Consider the following 24904-nt stretch of genomic DNA (forward strand, 5'->3'; position numbering starts at 1 on the left):
GCATTCTTGGGAGGCAGAGGTAAGGGGATCTCTGTGAGTTCAAGGTTAGCCTGGTCTACATAATGAGTTCCACACCAGCTGGGGCTATAGGGAGACCCTATCTCAAAAAATAAAAATAAAAAAAAGAAAAGAAAAAAGATGTTGAACCCCACCCAAGACCCACCTGATGAGAAACCTCCTTCAGGTGAAACTTAAGTTTCTTCATTAAAAAACAAAGTACAAGGACAGAGTTGAGAATCACTATTCCATTTGCCCCTGACTTCCTAAGAGCCCACATTGTTGTTCTTTCAGAGGACCTGAGTTCGGTTATCACCACCCATATTGGGTGGCTCACAACCATCTAACTCTAGCTCCAGGGGATCAGATGCCTTCTTCCGGCTTCTGTGGGCACCTGCACACACATGTATATACCCACATATAGACATACACATAATTTAAAATAGAAAAATAGGGGCTAGAGAGATGGCTTAGCAGTTAAGAGCACTCTTGCAGAGGACCCAGGTTTGGCTCCCAGCACCCACATGGCAGCTAACAACCATCCTTAACTCCCGTTCCAGGGGAGCCAATGTCCTCTTCTGACTTCCACAGTCACTGCATTCATGTATACAATCCCACACAAAATAAAAATGAAATAACATAATAAAATATTTTTTAAAAAATCATGTGGCCAAGAAATCAGGATAGTGGCTATTCTGAGGGATAATGGCTGGAGGGTAGTGATGAGCAGACAGGAGAGAGTGGGGGAATGGCAAAAGGAATAAGTTGTAATGTTCTGTTTCTCCATTTAAGTACAGGCTACACAGTTTCTTGATCTGTATTTGTGAAAACATTAGTGTTGTGGTTTGAATATGAAAATGTCCCCCACAGGCTCATGTATTTGAACACTCATTCCCCACCTGGTTGTGCTGTTTGGGAAGGTGGTGGAACCTTTAGGGAATGGAGCCTTGCTGTAGGAAATAGGTCTTTGGTGGCCAACCTTGAGGTTTTTTAGCCTAGCTCCACTCTTGTTCATTTTGTCTCCTGACTGGATGCTGTGTGACCTGTTAGCTCTGCTCCTGTCACCATGCTTTCTCTGCCTGCTGGAATGTATCTCCTCAAATTGTACGCCAAACCTTTACTTCCTTAACTTGCTTCTTGTCAGTGATTTTTCATAGCAATGAGAAAATGAACACAATCCGTTTATAAAAATTGCAGAAGACCTGGGTTCGAATCCCAGCACCCACATGGCAGTTAACAACTGACCGTAACTCCAGTTCCAGGGGATCCGACAGCCTCTTCTGACCTCCACAGGCATTACGCAACACTGGTACACTTACCTACATGCAGGCAATACATGCATACACATAAAATAAAAATAATAAAATATTTTTTATTAAGTGTAAAATAAGTGTATTTTTTCTGTATGTACATTTTAGTTTCAACAAAAATGTCAACTATTATGTACACATATGAAATGTTACAACAAACCCCCACTATTGTATATGATTAATATAAGCCAATAAAAACATTTTAAAGTGCAAAGAACAAAATGATCCTTAAGTATTTTCTTTAATTCTGAAAGTGTTGACACAGGAAGCATAAATCTTTATGAGGCTTGGAAAATTTTATCCTTCTTTCAAGGATAACTAAATTTTAGTCTCTTGCTCCCTTTTAAGAGAAGTCTGCCAAGGAATTCCACTGAATAGAAGTTAAATGTGTTATAGTTGAGTGATCAGTGTTCACAGTCAACTCTCAAGATTCTGGTCCATCAACACATCATCTGCTCTTCAAGGAAACATGTTAGTAATGCTTCATATTGAACCTCGGTTTAGTGCAGCAAAACTTAGCATAGGGTTAAACTGATGGTTTTGAACTCTGGATTCAGGTTAGAATAAACCTGGAGCATTTAAAAAGCACTAATTCTGGCTGGGCATGGTGGCAGAGGCAGGTGGATCTCTGTGAGTTCAAGGCCAGCCTGGTCTACATAGTGAGTTCCAGGCCAGCTGGGGCTACTGGGAGACCCTACCTCAAAAAAGATAGAAAAAAAAAAAGAAAGAAAGAAAGAAAAAAAGAAAAAGAAAATAACTAATTCAGGCTTGAGAGATGGCTCAGCAGTTAAGAACACTGGCTGTTCTTGCAGAAGACCTGGGTTTGAATCCCAGCACCCACATGGCAGCTAACAACTGTCCGTAACTCCAGTTCCAGGGGATCCAATGGCCTCTTCTGTTCTCTGCGGACATTGCACGACATGGGTGCATTTACCTACATCCAGGCAATACATGCATACACATAAAATTAAAAAAATAAAAGACAAAAAAAAAAAAGAGTACTAATTCTGGGTTCCACTCAGAGATCCTTATTTAGCAAGACATAAGCTATTAAAGCACCAGGTGATTCTAATTTGAAGCCACAATGGAACCTACTAAGTAAGTAAGTCTATTTCATAAATATACTCTGGTACCTAAAATTATTACAAGTCTTTCTTAAATATGTCACTCAAAAAAATCTTAGGAAGGAAACAAAATTATTTCTTAGAATAATTTTTCTGAAATAAATAGTTAACCTATTTCTTACAACTTATTCTGAAATGAACTAAAATAATTCTCACAGCGGAAGAAGCCTCTTACCAATATGATCATTTGGATCAAACTCCTCCCAAAGGGAAAAAGAGGAATACAGTTTATGGTGAACCTTTTTTGCCACTAGTAACACTTTTTTTCTCCCTTTTCTGGTTATATGCTCTAAAGAGTGATCTACTATGCATTAGAAGTGATGCAGAAACAATCTGAACAATTTTCAACTCTGGCGGATTGGCTTTTTTTTACTGTGAGTCAACTAGCTGTTAAAAACTCAAAATAAAAATTTTTTCCTTAGGAATTCTTTTTCCTTTTTCCATATTTGTGTGTGCTAGCTAGTGAAATGTGTTTCTACAATAGAGTATGATAAAAGAGAAATTCATGTAGTACCAAGAATAGAAAGGAAGACATTAATATAAATGATCAGAAATGGCCAGACTTGCTTACTGTAGACTACATGTCCTTGCTACTCTGTTGCCCTAGAAGAGAGTGTAAAACTACAGTCTACAAATGTAAAAGGGGCTGCTGGATGAATCTCAGTGACACAGCACATGCTTGGTATATAATAAGGCCCTGGGTTTGATCCCAGCTCAGTCAGTCAGTCAGTCAATCAATGTAAAATATTTTCAACCAAATAATCTTACATTTTAGATTTTCCTTTTTGGGGGGGGGTCTGCGTTTTCTACATTTGATTCTAGAGGGTAGCCATTTTTGCCTTCTTTAATAATACAAGAGGTTAACATAGCTTCCTTTCACCAGGCTATTCAAACATAAAAGCTTTTTTGATTTCACAGAGGGAAAATGCATTGTCTATAAGGATATAAGAAACCAAGCAAAGGAATGAAACAGACCACAGAACAGTAGCTCATCTACTGTGTCCTTCTGTGTAACTGTATAGGGACAGGGTCAGAGGAGCAGGGGCATGCAAGAGACAAAGACATGTTTTCTTCTTAGGAAATAAACTAATAGAACAAGTATTTTCCTGCCCACTTGGCTGAAGAAGAAATATCCATACAACAGTAAAGAATCCAGTTGTTGATAGCTGAACTCCTATAAGCATAGTGATTGGAATCCCGGCTCTTCAAGATCTTTTTTCTCCTTTTAGGCTCGAGAGCAGCAGAAAAGGGAGATAAGAACAAAGAAGAACCTCAGAACCATGAGGAGTCTCAGTGGTCACTGCAGTCATAGTACTTCAACCTAGTAGTCACTACAGACATTACATTCCTACTCCTCCCGACCCCCGAGTTATGGGGATTGAACCTAGGGCCTTGAGCCTGCTTATCAAGTACCCTGACATCCTTATCTGGAGCCAAGGTTAAACTCCTGTGACCAGGCTAGTATCTTCTGTGATCTCTCCTACTCACACTGTCACCTGCTCCAGGACGTAGTCTCTTTCTCCAACATCAGAAGAGGAAGCAAGTAGCAGTTCTATTATCCAAGTAGAACCAAAGAAGGTCAGTGGCCTCTTTGCACTTCTTTTTCTTCTATGAAAGCTTCAGGACACCTACAGCAGCCAGCCCTCTAGCCAACATGGCTTCCAACCATTTTTTTTCCACCCACCTACCTTTCTTCTCTTCTTCCTATATATACCACTTAATGATTTTCCCCTTTCTTTTTCATAAATACCCATAAAACTGATTTGTTGATGATATATTCTCTAAGCACAGATTCTATATTTTATGCCCAATCTCCATGGCCATTTACTCAGTGATTTGTACATGAGTTAATGAAAAAAAAAAAAACAAAAAAAAAGCAAAACAAAAAAAAATTAAAAGAAAAAAAAGAAAAATAAATAAATAAAAGAGTCAATCAATGCGTGGTGAATGAATGCATGAATGAATACACCTAATCAAAGTTCATAATCTATTAGCCCAAGATTCTATACAAAGTTCTTCAGTGATTAACTTTATCTTCTATTCTTACTCTTTATTTGAGGACTTCCAGTTCAAATACTTATCAAGATCCTATATCACTTCCCTGGAAGAAAATTAAATAATAGGGATTTCAATGTTTGTTCTACAAATAACACTATTCCCATATTAAATCTTCATATTAGACTGCTAACTTTGTATGTGTGAATGTGTAACACTGGAGATTGAACCAGAACCTTGTACATAAGATGCAAGCACTGTACCACTGATTGATATCCTCTGCCCAAGCCTTTAAATTAAGAAAGACCTCTTCAATTCTTGTTTGATATAGGAGTGGGAATAAAGATAGAAAGTGGGGAAAATGTGAAATACTCCCAGAGCAAGCAAAATGAGATCCAATGCCTTTAAAGAGCTAGGCTGAGGATGTGGCACAGTTGGTAGAATTCTTGCCTAGAATGCATGAAGCCCTAGGTTTGATCCTCAGCACTGCATAGAGCATGCTTGGTGGTACATACCTATAGCCCTAGCACCCTGGAGATAGAAGTAAGAGGATCAGAAGCTCAAAGTTATCTTTAGCTTTATCTATCTATCTATCTATCTATCTATCTATCTATCTATCTATCTATCTATCTATGCCTGATATACTTGAGACCCCGCCTCAAAAACAAAACAAAACAAAATAACAAAGAATCAGTACACTTGTCTTTTTTTTTTTTTTTGAGACAGGGTCATCTAGTAACAGCCCAGGTTGACTTGGAACTCATGATCCTCTTGTCTCAACCTCCTGGGTGCTGGGATTAGAGATGTATGCCCCATACTTGGCTCATAATCTTACATCTTGAGGAGGACAAAAAATTTTTTAATTTCTTTTTTTTTTTTTTTTTTGGTCTTTTTGAGAGAGGGTCTCCCTGTAGTCCCAGCTGTCCTATGTAGACCAGGCTGGCCTTGAACTCACAGAGATCCGCCTGCCTCTACCTCCCGAGTGCTGGGATTAAAGGTGGGCACTACCACGCCTGGCCTTTTTTTTTTTCCTGGCTTTTTGAGATAGGGTCTCCCTATAGCCCCAGCTGGCCTGGAACTCACTATATAGACCAGGCTGGCCTTGAACTCACAAAGATCTGCCTGCCTCTGCCTTCCAAGTGCTGGGCTTAAAGGCGTGCACCACCATGCCTGGCTATTTTTTATTATATGAAGTGTATATTGATGGTAATGTGTGATTACCAGTCTGCATGCAGAGTTCTGAGGATAGCTTTTGGGGAGTTGGTCCTCTCCTTCCACCATGACATCTAGGGATCAAAAGATTATTGGGCCTGCACAGCAAAGCCAAAACCTAACTTTCAAATGAATGAAAATTCTAGCTATAAAATAAAATAATTGCCAGTAATCCCAGTAGTGGGGAGGTAGAGGCAGGAAGATTACAAACTTGAAGCCAGTTTAGATTGTGGCAAGTTCCAGGCCAGTCTAAGCTGTTTATCTTTTTTCTGAGACAGGGACTCCCTATAGCCCCAACTGTCCTGGAACTCACTATGTAGAGTAGACTGGCCTTGAACTCACAGAGATCTGCCTGCCTCTGCCTCCCTAGTGCTGGGATTAAAGGCGTGTGCTACCGTATCCGGCTTCTTCTTTTCTTTAAAAAAAAAAAAAGCAATTCAGAGTTGCTTGTAAATACCTATGTCGAATTATTTGCAAAGGAGAAAAACTATTAAAACTAGAGTCACCCTTTTCCCTCATGTTTAAAATATTTGAGGGAGGGGAGCTGGAGAGATGGCTCAGTGGCTAATAGACTGTTCTTGCAGAGGACCCAGGTTTGGTTTCTAGCACCCACATGGTGGCTAACAATTGTCCATAACTCCAGTTCCAGGGAATCCAATGCCCTCTGACTTCCAAGGGCACTGCATGACATAGGTGCACTCACATACATACAGGCAATACTCTCATACACATAAAATAAAAATAATAAAATATTTATTAATTGATTTCCATGCACTGATCTCTGAGAGAAAATCCACCCAATATAAGTCTAGAGTACACACAGTGAACAAAATAAATCTTGTAGGATACTACATAAAGAGCCTGGTAGATAATCTATCAATGATGCTGCTCTCTGGTAATGACCTCACTGATGGCTTCCAGCTGATATGTGATGTCAGCGCTATCCCTGCTTATCATAAAACACCGAACAAAGAATATAACCTTTCCATACTCTGTCATCACAAAATGTGGATGATAAAAGAGTGCTGGTGTGGGTCCATCAGTTAATGCTTGCAAGCGTTAGGGAAATGAGTACCACTCCAACTATAAATGACATAATTCAATTCATGTCATTTCAGACTCTTCATCAAGATGGAATAGAGTACAACCAGGTAAGTTGGTATAATTAATGAAGAAGGTCCAAAAATTATACTATGAAGAAACAGAAGATGGTTTAAGAGCAGGGAGAACAAGGTGGGTGTGGTGGTACACACCTTTAATCCCAGGATTTGGGAGGCAGAGACAGGTGGATCTCTGTGAGATCGAGGTCACCCTGGTCTACATAGTGAGTTCCAGGCCAGCTGGGGCTATAGTGAGACCCTATCTCAAAAAGACCAAAACCAAAACAAAGGAGTAGAGTAGGAGTACAGTTGAGAAGCAGGTGTTTCCATGGCATATTGCTTCCACGAGTGCTACTATGCACAATAAACATCCTGATACAGACAGAACTCTGCTTTATGGTCAAGGTTTGTTGAAGCTAATTTTAGTCACAGCTGTGTGTTGGAAGACAGCAAATCTAGTAAAAGTATGGGGCAGGGGAGGAATCAGTCAAATCAATGTAAAGCATGGTATAATTTAGCTTACAAAAAGCATGTTATACTGACTACAGTTTTTAGAATTTGATAAGGATTTATTATATAGCCTAAACTCAGAATAAATCTCTAAGTGGGAAAAGAGTTGCCATGTTTCTAAGCTTCAATTTGATAGCAAGCCACCTTGAATCATCCATAAAATGGTGATTGGGGCTGGTTTTATAGGAGCCTAGTCTCCTTTGGATGAAACAATCCTTTTGCTTACATAAAATGTTTTCTCCCAGTGCCATTCCAAATCTGCATAAGCTTCATGACAAATAGCATATCCAAAAGCACTAAGACTTCAATTTAGCACCAGTGGGAAACAAAAGGCATCTGAGATTACAGGAAAAGCAAAGAGCAGAGAGTAGGGATTTCTTTTCCTTCTTTTTGTAAGTCAGATATAGCATTGGCAGTTCATTCATTTTCACTAGTCACAGCTCTTCTATTCATTCCCTCCCTTTTAGGATATTTTCAGAACATATTTAAGGTACAACAATGTGTATGAACAACCGGGCTTCAATACTCAGGGGAAATTTACTTGTAACTCAGGATATACTGAGACTCTATAGATTAATGTTACTGGCTACTACAATACACAAAAATAAGCCATTTTCTAATTTCAGCCTGATTCCTTGGGTAACTATGCTGAGGGTCAGATGGAATAAATAAAATACATATCATTTCATGAAATATACTTTAAGCCAAATAACCTTATTTGGCTTAAAATTACCAATAGTCAGGACGTGGTACAAGGGGAAGGAATAAAGAGCATCAATACCAAGTAGTTGCCACCAGGAAAAGGAAACAACTGACCATTAAAAAACGTACGCATGAAGCTGAGTGTGGTGGTACATGCCTTTAATCTCTGTACTTCAGAGGCAAGGTGATCTTTGTGAGTCTGAGACCACCAGCCTGGTCTATATAGTGAGTTCCAGGTTAGCCAGGGCTATGTAATGAGACACCATCTCAAAAAACAAAACAAAACAAAACAAAACAAAAAAACAGGGGCTGGAGAGATGGCTCAGTGGTTAAGAGCACTGCTGCTCTTCCAGAGGACTGGGTTCAATTCCCAGTACTCCATGGCAGCTAATAACCATCCATAACTCTAGTTCCAGGGGATCCCACACCCTCTTCTGACCTCCATGGGAATTGCATAACATGGGTGTACTTAACATGCAGGCAAAACCTTCATATACATAAAATAAATAAACTAAAGTTAAAAAAAAAACCAAAGACAATTATAATCTTTTACTTAAGTCACCAAAGGCTGTGACATAAAACATACATATACCTACATACATTAAAGTCACTAAAGACCTCTGATTCTCCACATTCATAGTAAAGTAATGCTGCTGATTCACTGTCTTCCAAATGCAAATAAGATAATTTCAGAGGGGCTGGAGAGATGGCTCAGTGGTTAAGAACACTGGTTGTTCTTGCAGAAGACCTGGGTTCAAATCCCAGCACCCAGATGGCAGCTAACAACTGTCTGTAACTCCAGTCCCAGGGAATCTGACAGCCTCTTCTGACCTCCGTGGGCATTGCATGTCATGGGTGCACTTACTTACTTGCAGGCAATACATGCATACACATAAAATAAAAATAATAAATAACATTTTAAAAAATGATTTATAAAAAGATAATTTCAGAAATCCCAGTAAATGAGCATGAGGGAAAATGCCAGCCGAAAGCACTAAATAAACTCTGATAGGTGAGAAACTGCATTCCAGTTAGTGATGGCTGTTTTAGACAGAATATAGTTGACAAAGAGACTAGTTAAATGAATGAAAAACTGAGGCTTGTTTGGTTAGTTGAAGCATTTTCTGCGCTTTCCCAACTTAGGCAATGGGCTATTTTTTCTGTAAGGAACACAATGCTAATCTTTCATATGAGAGACAGATCTGTATTCATTTATCCTCAGACCCGAAGAGAGACAGATTTAGAAAGTAAGATAGGGCCTGATTAGAGGCTCAAACCACTAGCCTAGCCTCATTAGACCTCTGCTTACAAGTGTTTATAAGAGCCAAAAGACATTCCCTACTCAAATCCTTTGCCAGATGCCAGAAAACAATTTAAAACCTTTTCTTCCATTCTCCAGTCTCTTTTTCAGAATCTATCCAGAAGATAGATAAGGACAGGGAGTAAAACAACGAGGAAGAAACACAAAAGTCCCTAACTAGCAACACAAAGAGGACAGAACAGCTGACAGAAACAGAGCTATCCTCAAATAGAGTGCTGATGTATACACACTTATGTCATCAAAACTTCTAACAGTGGCTGAAATTTAGTCAGTGTAAGTAACTACTTTATGGCTGTCCAAGTTGACACTGATTTTTCCAAGCAAGGATATGTTTCAACCTACAAAAACCTGAAGACACTAAGAGTTTTCAAATATGAATAAATTTGAATAAAAAAATATAAAGCCGAGTTACTATTTCTGTTAGCTGCCTTGTTCCTGGTTTACTTTTTAACTTTTTTCCACTCTGATACTTTGCCTACTTTGGGTTTTACAGCCAAGTCTTATTAGTCATTATCCCTGTCTCCTCTTTGAGAAAATAATCAGAAATAACTAAATATTAAAATTTAAATCCTGCAAGCTGGGCGTGGTGGCGCATGCCTTTAATCCCAGCACTTGGGAGGCAGAGGCAGGCGGATCTCTGTGAGTTCAAGGCCAGCCTGGTCTACATAGTGAGTTCCAGGACAGCTGGGGCTAAAGGGAGACCCTGCCTCAAAAAGACCAAAAAAAAAAAATTTTTTTTTTAAATCCTGCAAATATAAAATCTGTTTATTTTTCCCTTTTGGAGGGAGAAAAAGAAGAATATTTAACTCTCCATCTGACTTGATTTTTTCTTTTTTAAAAAACCAATTTACAAAATATTAAGACTTCTAGGAGTCCTACTAAGAAAACTAGAGGCTTAATAAAATAATTGAAGGAATTAAGGGAGCAATCAGAGCTATTTTCAATTCTCTCAAACTCTTAAGCTACAACAGATAGCACAGTAATACTGAGCAGACCACAAGTGGCCTGTCACTGCCACAAACTGAAATTTATTCATTCAAATCATACTTGCTAATGTCCTTCAGCTTTCATTTTTATAATTTTTGCATATTGACACTAACATTCTCAAAAAGGATGAGGTCTGGTAACCACATTTGTATCCCAAAGTTATTTTAAAACTTAACTATAGTCTTATAATTAAAAAATATTGTCTATCCATTTAAATCTGTTGATAGAAGAACAACATAACTGGTTCATGGAACAAATATTTACTTGTGATCAATATATTTAGTTCTAAATTATATTCTAAGAATTTCTAAGGAGACAAAAGATATTTCTTTTCCCTGTCTTCTGAGATACCCTGACAATTCTGATTCTTGAGTTGTTACTTGATTCTGTGAACTGTCCTACTCATGACTATATGACTTATTTCCAAGAATGCAAGGATGAAGAATATTAAGTAACATGAGAAATATTGCAGGATTATTTAATGAGAGTAAAAAAGCATTTGATAAATAGCTATTTCTGATTTCAAACATTTTTAGTTTACTATGAATAAAATGTGCTTCCTTAACATACTCACTTGGTGGGGTTTTATATAAAGTATCTCTCAAGATAGTAGGGTATTATCTCAATTGATCTTGTTTTAAACTTGTATTATAGAAGGTTCGCTAATGTCTGTTGTTGTTTTATGGTCCTGGGGATCATACCCAGGGCCTTGCACTTGCATCCCACTACTGAGCTACATGCCCAGTCCTATCAGGCTACTCACATTCTTCAAAAAGCATCAGTCTGAGTCTGTATCCCTCAACTTTCTTTTTTCTTTTCTTTCCTTTTTTCTTTTTGTCAGGATCTCACTATGTAGCCTTGGCTGGCTGGCAACTCAATAAGTAGACCAGGTTGGCCTTGATCTCAAAAGAACTCCACCTACTTCTGCCTCCAAACTGCTGGGATTAAAGATGTATGCCACCATGCCCAAATCCCGCCCCCCCCCCAGCCCTGCCCTTAATTTGAAGATAGGATTTCTCTGTGTAGCACAGACTAGCCTGTAACTTGCTAAGATGTCAAATTCAAGTCACAGTTTTCCTGCCTCAGCTTGCCAAGTGCTGGGATTTATAGACACATACCACCATAACTGGCTCCTCTTCTTTTAGCAACCCTTGTGATTGATTATATTGATTTCTACCAACAATCCATGGTAATTTCCGTTTTTTTAAAAAAATATTTTATTATTTTTATTTTATGTGTATGAGTGTATTGCCTGCACGTATGTGAGTGTACTTGTGTTATGCAATGCTGCAGAGGTCAGAAGAGGGCTTCAGATTCCCCTGGAACTGGAATTAAGGATGATTCTTAGCCGCCATGTGGGTGCTGGAACTCAAACCTGGGTCCTCTGCAAGAGCAGTGTTCTTAACCGCTGAGCCATCTCTCCATCCCGAGTAATTTCTGTTTTAAAGCTAGACTATTGACCTTCATTCCAATTGCAAATTTAATTCTTCCTTTATCATATTATATTCACAGGGGATCAGGATGAGACTCTTGTGGGGAGCATTATTCCATCTATCACAGTCATCTTTTCTGAAGGTTTTACTGGGGAAAACAATTATGCTTTAGAAACTAATTTACACTAATATATTGGGAAACACAAAATCAAGTGAAATACAATGAGACACATAACTACATATATAGAAATCTTAAAAATTTAGTACTTGCAGGAGAATATTTGAAATTGTCTTTTGAAGAGAAAGATTAATTTTACTATGATCCAAGGAAAGTATTTTACATGCCATTTTGTAATCAATGGCATAGATCTGGAAGATAATTACCTAGTGCTAAGGATATAATCTGTGGCTATTGAAGAACAAGAATAGTTAGACTGAGTAAACCTGAAAGCTTAAATCAGATGAACTGTGTGTTTCCTTCTTCTAAATATCCATAGTTGTTTGGTTGAAAATATATTTTCTAACTCTTGTGTCCTCGGCTCTACCACAATTATTTCTATATTCTTTTTTCACCTCTAGACTGTTAGCTTCCTAACTTGTATCTCTAGAGCCTGGCACACAACAGATATTCAAAGAATGTTCAATGAATAGGATATAGCACAAGTCATTGCAATTCATCCTTACTGTCAAAAACCACAAATTGAAGATGAGATATAAAGGTATGGTTAAGGGAACAACAACTTTAACTTCCACTCACCTTAAACACATGATTTTTTTCTAGTTAAATGAAGAGCCAGTTACATGAAATGCTTTCGCTCTTGGGCTTCAAGTCAGCATGAAGGCTTGAAGCCAAAGGAGCCTCTTCCTTTCACAGAGCTACTTAGCAAGCTGGCCTGTCAGTGGCCGAGGCAGCCAAAATACTCATGCCAAAATACCATCTAATTATTCTGGCCTGCAGTTTGTCTGTTTCACTTACAAAGACATTGCTGCCCTCTGCTTGTCATGTAATACACAGGGCTTTGCCATGGTAACTGCACTTGTTGCACCTCTCTGAAGGAACACATCTTTCAAGCTAAATCTTTCCAATCTTCAAGGCACCACTAAAATCCCAGAGTTTCAAGAAGCTTCAAAAATGATAACTTCATTATTGGCAAACTATGGCCTGTAGGCCAAATCTGGCCCACTGCCTGCTTTTATAAACCTACAAGTTAAGAATTCTTTTACACATTATTAAAGGGTTATTTATTTTTGAATGCAAAGAAGAGGATATTAGAAATTAGAGGGTATTTTGGCATGAGTATTTTATGTGAGACCCCAGTCTAGAGCACACAATTCACCCCGACGATAAATCAGTCTAATGTTCCTCTAATCTATGCCTGCTCTACTGTCCTCTGTAGAAGATCCTATTCTCTACCCCAAAGTCATTTCTCAACTACTAGCCCCAGTACACAGGCTAATAATGCCAGATACCTGCCTCCCTGGGTCCCAACACAGTCATATACCCTAATTCTGGTCAAAAAGACCCGAGGACAAATCTCCCATGAGCTCAGGAGAAAGGTTTTCCATCTTGACAAAAGGAGACTTGATAAAAGACACTGCCCTTTCTATGCCTCTGAATACACATTTTCAAAAATAATGATAACATCTGTGTGACATCCATTTTGTAACCTCCAAAAGACAGGCTTGAGGACAAAAGGAAACATACTAAAAAGGTAGAGCAGGAAAATGGAAGAAACACAGAACCTGGATGAGTGTATTATATTTGTAACTGTTTTTGCCTCTGAGCTTCTTAGGTTAAAAATGTCAGTTTACCCACTTTTTTGTTTTTCAATCTTAATAATCTTTATACTCCCTTCCCCACTGGCATCCTCCCATAGACACCCCCCACCACACACACACCCTACTGGAATTCCTACATTCTGCCAATTTATCTTAAGGCGTATTGTGTCAAGTTAGTGTCCTCAGACATCCTTCAGGTACAAGTTCCTCTACTGAGGTCTAGCCAGCCTATCTAGAGTCCCTTGTTTTAGGAAGATAAGCTCTTCCTCACCTAGAAGTAATCAGTTGCCAATATTTCTTCAGCTAAGATTGGGGTCTGGTATTCATTTTCCCAGTTCTATGCTGGGTTTTTGTCTGCCTGAGTATGCATGGGACTTGTGTATGCTGACACTATTGCCATAGAATCATATGAGCAGGGTCCCAGGAGCTTGTAAGACTGTTTCCATATGGTCATGCACCTCCTCCCTGGCTCTTACAATCTTTCAGGCCCTTTTCTGCAATGGTCCCCGAGCCCTCGGTGGGTGTAGTTTAAGATAGGAGTCCTGTTCAAGGACCAGCATTCTTCAGACTCTTAGTCCTACACTGGCCATTTGTGACCTTTTGTGTTCCTGGCTGTGCTGGATAGCTTTAGTGTCAACTTGACACACCTGGGTTGAGGGACCCTCAATTGGGGAATTGCCTCCATAGGACTGGCCTGTGGCCATGTCTGTGGGGCATCTTCTTGATTGTTGAGTGATGTGGGAGGGCCCAGCCCACTGTGGGTGGTGCCACCCCTGGGCAGGTGGGCCTGTGTTGCATAAGAAAGTAGGCTGAGCAGGGGCCAAGGGAGCAAGCCAGTAAGCAGTGATCCTCCATGGCCTGCGCTCCAGCTCCTACCTCCAGGTTCCGGCCCTGACTTCTACCCCTGGGCTCCCTGATGAACTGCGACCCAGGAGATGTAAGACAAATAAACCCTTTCCTCCCCAAGTTGGTGGTGTCAGAGTGTTTTGTCACAGCAATGAAGAAACAAACTAGGATAGAAATTGGTACTGAGAGTGGGGTATTGCTGTGACAGACCTGACCTTGGTGTTTTTAGGAGGATTGTGGAAATGTTCAGAACTTTGGGGTGGAAAAGCCTTTGAGTGCTTAGAGTTTGTCCCTGTGGAGCTTGGAACAGTTATGCTGAAAGAGTTGTGAACAATGGAGGCCTGGCTTGTGAAGTGTCAAAGGGAAGCAGAGACTATCAGCACTGTTGGTGTGATATTTTGAATTGAGAATCTGTGGGTTCTCGTTGGCTGGGGCCAAGAATCAGCTGTGATTAAGAAGAGACCAGAACTTCAAGTAAAACCTTTACTTTACTGGGACAATTGATGCTGGTTAGCTGGGGCTGAATCAGCTGTAAGTAACAAGGGAACAGCATCACTGTGGTGAAATCTGGGAGGTATTGCCTCAGGGTTAATGCACAGCAGCTGTGGTACCTAGTTGTCCCTAGCCTTCATCTCATGCTGGAAGCTGGACTTGGTAATGTGTAAGAGTCTCCTGCATGGTTCTGGTGTTGAAAGCATGAAGGGGTCACAGAGAACAGCTGAGGCTTGGTACCCTGAGAAGCCAAGGAAAAGCCATTGGTGAAAGTGCAGCTTCAGTTGCTCTGAAGACCCCAGGATTGAAGGGGTCATAAAGAGAATCTGAGGTGTGGCACCCCAAGAGGCCAGTGCAGCCTCAGTTTCAGTGGAGATTCCAGCTTTTTGGAGATGCCAGGACTGTGGGACAACCACCAAGGACAGCAATAGGTGTGGAATGGAGCTGGCCTGGGTCTGAGAGACAAGCTGTGTGTGCTGTGGATGGCAGAGTCAGAGAGGTGGAGCTGCCAGAACCCTTTGGAGCCCAGAAGATCATGAGTGAATCCCAGATGTCCAGCCTTGAGCTACTTTGCTGGACTTTGGTTTTGCTTAGATGTGCCTGATTCTTCCCTTTGAAATAAGACAGTACTAGTTTTGGATTTTTTGTTGTTGTTGTTGTTGTTGTTGTTGTTTTTTTGTCTTTTTGAGACAGGGTCTCCCTGTAGCCCCAGCTGTCCTGGAACTTACTATGTAGACCAGGCTGGCCTTGAACTCACAGAGATCCGCCTGCCCTGCCTCCCAAGTGCTGGGACTACAGGCATGCGCCACCACACTGGCTTAGTTTTGGATTTTATAGGAGCCCCCAGTTAAGAGACTTTTAAAAGAGACTGTGGACTTTTTTAAGTGTTTGCATTTTTTTAAGGACTGTGGAACTTTTAAGGTTGTACGGTCTTATATTAATTATAACATATCTTGGGGATAAGGATTGGAAAGGTTAGGGTTTAATAGTGATGTGTCTGTGTGTCAAGTTGACAAGGGGTCAATTGTGCTGGATAGCTTTAGTGTCAACTTGACACACTTGGGTTGAGGGGGCCTCAATTGGGGAATTTCCTCCATAGGCTTGGCCTGTGGCCACATCTGTGGGGCATCTTCTTGATTGTTGAGTGATATGGGAGGGCCCAGCCCACTGTGGGTGGTGCCACCCGTAGGCAGGTGGGCCTGTGCTGCATAAGAAAGTAAGCTGAGCAGGGGCTAGGGAGCAAGCCAGGAAGCAGCATTCCTCCATGGCCTATGCTCCAGCTCCTACCTCTAGGTCCCAGCCCTGAGTTCCTACCCTGGGCTCCCTGATGAACTGTGACCCGGGAGATGTAAGACAAATAAACCCTTTCCTCCCCAAGTTGGTAGTTGTCAGAGTGTTTTGTCACAGCAGTAAAGAAACTAGGACATTGGCGCTTTGTTGCATGAGGGGGCTTCATTAATGAGAAATGCGATATTCATTATTGTCTTCTTTACCCCTTGTTCTAAGTTCTGTGAGCCTTAGGTGCATTGTAGATGTGGCACTTAGACTTGGGCAATTCACAAACAATGTGTTATGTGACCAGTTGTGGTACTCTGTAATAGTCTCTGTCTGGTGGGAAAGAAGCTTCTTTGATGACTGGCGACTGGGATATTTGTCTGTAAATATAAGGATATATATTTTGCACATAGTAAGAAATTACATTAGTCTAGGGATGTGACAGTCTTGGGGTTTTCTCTAATATCTAGGACCTCTCCAGTCATGTGCATTTGGCTATGTTTACAGTACCACACATGAGTTTCCTCCCATTGAGTGGGTTCTTAATCCAATCAGGTAGTTGATGATTGCCCCCAAGATAAAAGTGCCACTACTGGGTCGGGGAGAGGCTATGGGAGGGTGCCATTTGGGATGCAGGTATAAATATGAATAAGATTGAGATGTTCTGTATGAAATACACAAAAAAAATCAATAAAATTCAAAAAATGAGTTATATTGGAAGAAGCATATTAAAAAAAAAAGTGCCACTACTACACCAATGCATGCTGTGCAGGTCATTGACCTGGTTATTTGGTCTTGAAGCTGGTGTTGGACCATCGACTGATGATCTCCCTTAGCACCTTGCATAGTGCTTCCAAAACTATGATAGCTAGCCTCCAGAGGAATTGGCTTCCAGGTCAGTTCCAGCTCCACTGGTCCAAATCCTGTATCTGAAGAATGTTCTGTCTTCAGCAGTAGGGTCTTACCTTCAAGTTCTGGGAAGCAATCAAGGGCTGTGGCAATAGTCTGTGTAATTTTGGGAGTCTCTTGGACCACCTTGGCCAACTCAAAGGAAGGTTTCTCCTGTCTGATATGGTTTCTTGTTATGTAGCCTTTAGCTATACACGTGGACTCATGTAGAGATAATGTATGTGTAATTTGTCCTTAGGTTGTTGGACTAATAGGATTCCCTTGATTTTTTTTTTTTTACTGTATATCTCTCCTGTCTCTCTCTGTCTAACCCTTGCACCATAGGTAAAAATGGGGGTATTTATTTTTAAAATATTTTATTTATTATTTTTATTTTACGTATATGAGTATATTGCCTGTGTGTGTGATTGTACCCGTGTTGTGCAATGCCCACAAAGGTCATAAGAGGGTACTGGATCCCCTGGAACTGGAGTTATGGACAGTTACTAGCCACCATGTGGGTGTTGGGAATCGAATCCGGGTCCTCTGCAAGAACAGTCAATGCTTTCAACCCCTGAGCCATCTCTTCAGGCCCAAAATGGGGGTATTTAGATGGGAGCGGAGAAGGGAGAATTACACAAGGAACTTTGGGGATAAAGGGAAAGAAGGAGCTCAAAAGAAGTGGGACCTTGGGAGACTGGTATTATCAAGGGAAAAATGGGGGAAAGGGAGACATTTTAAATGGGGAAGTTTACCCTACTTTTAAAAGGGCATTCTGGGGGGGGGGGGAGATGGTTCAGTGGTTAAGAGTACTTGCAGCTCTTGCAAAGGATCGGGTTCAGTTCCCAACACCCACATGGCAGTAATAACAGTCCTTAATTCCACTTCCAGGGGATCCAATGCCCTCTTCTGGCCTCCATGGGTATTGTACACACAGGTGCCTTTATATGTAGGCAAAACATTCATACACATAAAATAAAAATAAAAATTTTAACAGGGCATTCTGATACTTTCAATAAAAAGAATCCTAACTACCAAAGCATATTCTGTGTACTTAGAGAACAGAGTCCACATCTTTTATGTCTGATTTCCAAACTAGGCACATTGCTGTGACTATTGAAATCCAATTATTTTTGTCAGTATTGACTCTGAATCATTTATTATCCATAGAGTTTGAAAAAAATTCCTTAGTGTACAAAAACAATAGGTCAACTTTTATGAAAATAATTTTGTTAGCTGGGTATGGTGGTATAGGCAGGAGGATCAGGAGTTCAAAGCCACATAGTTCAAGGATACTTAAATGAAACTCTGTCTGAAAGATAAAATAACTTCAATGGACAGCTACCACAAGCAGAACATTTTGCATTTATTATCTCACTTAATATTCCAAATTACTCCAAATTTATTCATTAAGTGGGAGAGAAGGGGTTTTACTAGGTTTGTTTCCTTTCTTTCTTTTTTTTTTTTTTTTTTTTTTTTTTTTTTTCGGGTTGATTGATTAACTGCTTGATTTTTGCAGTACTGGACGGATTCTGTGTCCAATGGCCTTTGCAGGAAGATTGCTTTGGAATTTGGCGCAAACCATGTCACTGTTTCCATGGGCCCAGGTTACCTTTCCCCAGATTACTCTGGTTTTGTTTGGTTTGCCACCAGGAGTCACAGTGTTGTTTTTTGCTTTATACACGTAAGCGCATCTCTTGCCTAAGTAGAATTCAGTTTCATCTCGGGCATAAACACCTTCAATTTTAAGAAGAGCTGTATGCTCTGGTTGGTTCCGAAGACCTCATTTGTAGCCAGCAAAAGTGGTCTTGCACCACAGCCTTCCAGACATATTTACCTTTTAGAAGTCCTGTTCCCAGCAGGCCCCAGTTATCTGCCTCGGAAGTTGAGCAGTGGGAACCCCACTCTGGTTTGTTTTCTTTTTAAGCAGGGATTTTAATTCAGTTTTTTGTATCCATCACTCATACTCTTCCACTATACTTCCCTTTCTTTTCTAAGTCTTTTATTGTCATCAAAAGTAATACTATTTACACTTGCCTAGCATGCTTGAGGCCCTAGGTTCCAATCCTTAGTACTGAAAAAAATAATTGATATAAGATGTACATGTAGGTTGGTGAGATGACCAGTGGGTATAGGTGCTTGTTGTTCAAGCCTGGTAACCTGACTTTGATCCCCAGAACCCATATAAAGGTAGAGGGAGAGAACTGACTCCACAAAATTATCCTCTGACCTTTCACACACATGCTATAGCATACATACACACTTCTCTACAGCATATACACATACATATAATAATTTTGACATTAAAATTTGAACACCTTGTTTTTCTTTGAATGTTTGCTATAAGAATATCTCATTCCCACACAAATGTCATATTATTTGTAGTAACACATTCATACCATCACAAACATAATATGAATTTTTAAAAAGTCCTCCAGACTCTGTCATCTCTTTGGGCTACACCACCCCTGTCCCTTTTTCTAATATAACCTCTTGTCCTAAAAGGTTATTAAATAAGAGGAAAATCTAAGATTCCCAAAGTAGTAGAAGCAACAACAATATTTAAGAACTTGTAACCAGCATAGTGGTGCATTCCTTTAATCCCAGCAGTCGGGAGGCAGGGATAGGTGGATCTCTGTGAGATTGAGGCCAGCCTGGTCTGAAAAAAAAATAAATAAATAAATAAATAAAAGAATTAGTCAGAAATACAAGTTCTTATCCCATCTCATCTACAAAAAAACTTAAAAAATTTGGATGTAAGGCCCAGAAATATGTTTGTTTTTTTTTGTTGTTGTTGTTGTTGTTATTTTGGTTTTAGTTGTTGAGACAGGGTCTCTTTATAGCCCCAGCTGACTTGGAACTTGCTACATAGACCAAGCTGGTCTCAGTCTCACAGAGATACGCCTGCCTCTGCCTCCAGAGTGCTGAGATTAAAGATGTGTGCCACTATGCCTGACAGAAACATGTTTGAAACAAGCCTTCCAGGTGATTTAGGTAATGCATTAAAGTTTAGAACCACTGCTATAAAGTATTTGCTTCTGCAGATAGCACTTAGATCACTGCATTAAAACCAGGATGGTAGAATCATATCACTTCTATGAAAACAGCTAAGGAGTAGGATTCTAAGTTTTAATGAAGAAAAGTATCTCTACAACTAAATTGAAGTAAGAGATACACATTTTTCCTATACAGAGAATACACATTTGACTCAGACACAGAAAAAGCTTTAAAATGTTAAAATAGTATGTCAATAATTAAAAGTATGAAGTAATTCCTGAAACTTAAGAGTGATACCACCACCACAATTAAATCATTGATGCTGTGCCAAGAGATAACCATTGATTATTTTAATCTCTGAACATAGAGGGAAGAAACAATCAGCAATTTAAACTTAGCCTGGAAATTCAGAAACCAGAAATAGAATTGCCTTACCACCCAGTTTCATATTCAATCTATAAGATGATAAAGTATTATTAGGGACAGAGACCATTAGGATTCACCTTCTCATGGATGGATAATTTGCCATTGATGTTAAAACACACTGTACCATTTGCCAGAGCTCTTGAGAGCTTTCAACCTTAGTTTATAAGGGAGAACTGTGGATGTCAAGAAGAAATCAGAACTATTCTAAAATCATTCCATGAAGGCGAAATAGGACTTTGCTAGCCTTGGTTCCTAATCAGATGTTTTTCAACTAACTCAAATGTATTTTGTTTTGCTTTTTAGTTCAAGGTACAAAAGACAGAAGTAGTTGAAGCAAGAAAACAGAGAAAAAGAGATTTGGAGAAACTCTGTCACTAATTAAAAATTAGTGCCCTTTGGCTGGAGAGATAGCTTAGCAGGTAACGATGAATGTTGGCAAGCCTAAAGACTTGAGATTGATCCTGGGGACCCAAATGGCAGAAGGACAGAACAGAATCCTTCAAGTTATCCTCAGACTTCAACACAGACTTCCACTTGTGTAATGTGGCATGTGCACCCCTCCCACAACACACAAAATAAATACAAATGCAATAAAAATTTAAGGACACTGAAATTCCACATTTAAAAAGTCAGTGTCTTTGTAAATAAAAGATAAGAGGGAATAAAGGACAATAAATTTACAAAGATCAGAAGTAAGGTAGCAAAAGAGACTATGCTGGAAGATTTTGAGACCAGTGAAGAAAATCAGTTAATTGGAAATAAGCAGTTTACATTCCTAAAGGATGCTTAGATTCCTAAACTTGGAATTAATAGCAAAGCCATCAAAGGGGGAGAAAGTAGGGCATTTCCAGTGAGATGCAAAGGCAGCTATTCATATGCACAGGTTAGCTAGTTTAAATGAAGGCAACATTATCTGTATTTTATGAACACACACACACACACACACACACACACACAAAGTTAAGTACCATAGTAGATTCTGAAAAATAATAATCTACAAAACCAGTTACAAGTAATAAATAAATACAGAAAGACAGGGAAAAGCAAAGAAGTCAGTAGTAGATATTCAATTCAGACTGAAACCCATAAAGAGAACAATGAGGGGGAAAAAAAGTAGCACCATTTCAGCATTTCTAGACCTGGAATCTCAAGATACAAAAGAGAATCATGCTGAGCATGGTGGCACACACCTTTAATCCTGACAGGGGCAGAGGTGGGGTGTGTGTGTGTGTTTGTGTGTGTCTGGATTTAAGTCTTGAGTTGCTAATTAAGTGGTTCACAAATGAAATAAGTCTATGCAGAGGCTGCTTTGTTTCTACTTAGGCATACCAAAATGCTCTATTTTCCATTTTTTATTAGGCATCTGCTACTAACAAGTTAGCTGATTAATTCCCTCCTGGTCTGTGTAGTAGTTAAAGAAAAAAAATTCAGTTCTGTCAACTTCATGAGGAACAGCAGTTACCACAACAAAGCACTACATACAAGCTTAACTCCATGTATGCTTAAAGCATAGAATTCTTGTTGGCTACTATTTATTTGGTAAATCACCTTACATAGCATCTTCATGGTTTAAAAAACCTTAGAATTTAGCTGGGTGTGGTGGCACATGCCTGTAATCTCAGCACTTAGGAAACCGAGGCAGGAGGATCTCTGTGAGTTCAAGGCCAGTCTGGTCTACATAGTGAGTTCCAGGCCAGCTGGGGCTACAGGGAGACCCTGTCTTAAAAGACAAAAAGACAGCATCACAATAGAGACACAGTTATAAAGTAAAGAAGGGTAGCAGATAGCTATGCTGCTGACTGGGCTTTACCTGTTAATGACACATTTGGAAGAGGGAACCTCATCTGAGGAACATTTCTAATTTCTAATTTTAATTGAATTTTTGTGATTTTCATACAAAATAGTCTGCCACAAACATTTCTAATTTCTAAGTAAAAAAATTTTAATTGAATTTTTTGTGATTTTCATACAATATAGTTTGATGGTTATTTAGATCCCTTTCCCATTCACATTTTTGAAAAATGTTATGCGTAGCATGACTTGGAACCTGGACTACAGAAACTGAGTTTTAGAAATGCTAATGTGTATACCAGTAATATGATCTATGATCACCACAGAGTTTGCGAAGAGGTGAAAGCTCTATGTCTTTGGGAGAATGGAGGTTAGAACAGCAAAGGCTATTAATAGAAACCAGGGAACTCCAGAAAGCAAGAAGAATTTGAAGATAAGAAGATACTGGATAAGAAGATAGACAAGTCTCTTTGGACATTTGTTTGAGGATCTGTGCCAGGAAAGAAAGACAAGTGCAGAGAGATCAGTGTTACTGAGATAGAATCCTGAGGCACTACCAAGTCAGGTTTCAGATGATTGTGAAAAGAACCAAGAATTAGGCCCATTTCCCTTTAAGTAAAGAGCTTGTTGGTTTTTTTTTTAATAAATAAGAGAACCTGAAATTTTGAGTTATAGTACTAGAAGAGAAATCTAAGTTGATTAGCAAGAAGGCTATACATATCTAAAATTAAAGACCAATAGACTGAACTGGGAGTAAAGAGTGATGATTTTGTACTTAGTGTCTTTCTTAGCTTTCTGACTACAAGATTTCATACTGTAACAAAATCATTTTCCCATTCTAGTTGATTAACTGGACTATGATAAAAGCAGCAATTGAATAAAAGCTTGTAAACCAGCTGGTCGTGGTAGTGCATGCCTGTAGTTCCAGCACTTGGGAGGCAGAGGCAGGTGGATCTCTGTGAGTTTGAGCCCAGCCTGGTCTACATAGCAAGTTCCAGGCCAGCTGGGGCTACAGGGAGTCCATGTCTCAAAAACACCAAAAAAAAACAAAAAAAAACAAAAAAAAAACAAAAAACAAACAAACAAACAAAAAAACCAAAAAACTTGTAAACCTCAGGTATACTTTTTCAAAGGAATTAATTCTCTAGTGTTTGGAGAAATAGTTACCCCAGCCTTCAAAATCACCTAAGCACCAAGATCTAAACCTTTGACACATACTAAAAACTAATATTCGGCATCAGATGCAACTCAGGTAGGGGCTACTTCTCAAGATGAATCCAGAAACAGTTTAAAGGTAAGAGAAGCCAGGTACAGATTCTGCCCTACATTTTGTCTGAGTTACATTTCTATGCACAGACACCATAGCAAGACTACCAAATTTCTTGGGGGGCAAATCCTCATGCAGATAGGAGACAGGATGATGTCATAAAATTCACTTCTTACTAGAGAATTCTGAGAAGGGTCTCTATCAAATATTGGTCATGGGTCTATGTAATCCTTCCCCTTCAAAGAAAAACTTTTCAGCTGCTTTCACTGAGCATCATAGAAAATGATTTGGGAAAGTAGGACTTTATGGTCAGCCAACAGGAAGAGCCCAGAGCTGACCACAAGTTAAGCAATATTAAGAAATGAACAAAGGGAGAAGTAACTTAAAAAGTTCTAGCCATAAAATAGCAATGTTCCATAACTCCGTAACTAGAGATCAGAGGAGCAACAGGATCTAGAGAGGAAGAATTCATACAAGAACAGGCATTTTTTGCCAGACATGGTGGCCTGTAATTCCAGCATTGGAAAGTTGAGGCAGGAAGATCACGAGTTAAAGGCCAGTCTTAGCTACATAGTGAAGAGCCAGAATGCTCTATGCTCTGACTCCATTTTGGCTAGCTTCTTCAGACAAGCCCAGACAAGCTCAGGCATATTGTAAATCTTTTCAGTTGCTACCCCTGCCCCAGAAGCTATAAATTAAGCAAGTCCTGGACATGTAAAAGACTTACAAGGTATGAACAAAAACTTCTGGCCCTAAAAGATATCAGTCAGCACATTCCAATGCCCTGAAGACAGCCCCTACCAATCAAGACTTCCCCCGTACTCAGGATATGGGGACATCCAATTATTTTAAAAGATGCTTGGTGTGCGTGGGTTTCTGTGGAGTTCCCCAATAAAAGTCCCTGCCTGCTATTGTTCGGGGCCAGACTCCATCTTTGGCTCATGTAGTCTGTGCCCGGCTAGCCGCCATTTGGTTGTTTTTACTTTAAATTCCTGAATAAACATTTTGTATAATCTTTTTAGTATCTGTGGGAATTATTCTCAATTCTCGAACCCTAACATTTGGGGGCTTGTCTGGGATTTGAGAATAGAGACCCCTAGACCCACGGGAGTGTGCCACCGGAGCCGGCCTTGTAAGTTCTGCCTGCTTTTGTCTCTCTCTCTCTTGCTTTTTGGTAGTCCAGACATCCTGGGGCTCAATGGAGATCAGGCAGATGTGCTATTGATCCCAGAGCTGGAGAACGGGGGATGCCCTGACTCCTCCTCTGATAGGGGGGTCATGCTCCAGCATGACATGGAATCCAGGCGGGACCAGCCCAGAGTCTTGGCCCAGCCCAACGTGGAATCTGGGCGGGCCAGATGCAAGATTCTGGTCAAGTCTGACGTGGAATCCAGGCTGGCCAAATCTTTTTGGGAAAGGGACAGGGGTGGCCTTCTCAGCTGACTCTGCGTG

General features: G+C 39.9%; 1 protein-coding gene and 1 pseudogene across 1 annotated transcript in view; both read right to left on the minus strand.

Annotated features, from left to right (window-relative positions):
- Window positions 1–24904, minus strand: part of Ssh2 (slingshot protein phosphatase 2) — a 297577-nt gene that overhangs the window by 203491 nt on the left and 69182 nt on the right. The window lies entirely within an intron of this gene.
- On the minus strand, window positions 18470–18817 carry LOC108490625 (annotated as a pseudogene).

The sequence above is a fragment of the Nannospalax galili genome, unplaced genomic scaffold, assembly GCF_000622305.1.
Source record: "Nannospalax galili isolate Female #2095 unplaced genomic scaffold, S.galili_v1.0 scaffold212, whole genome shotgun sequence".
Lineage (NCBI taxonomy): Eukaryota > Metazoa > Chordata > Mammalia > Rodentia > Spalacidae > Nannospalax > Nannospalax galili.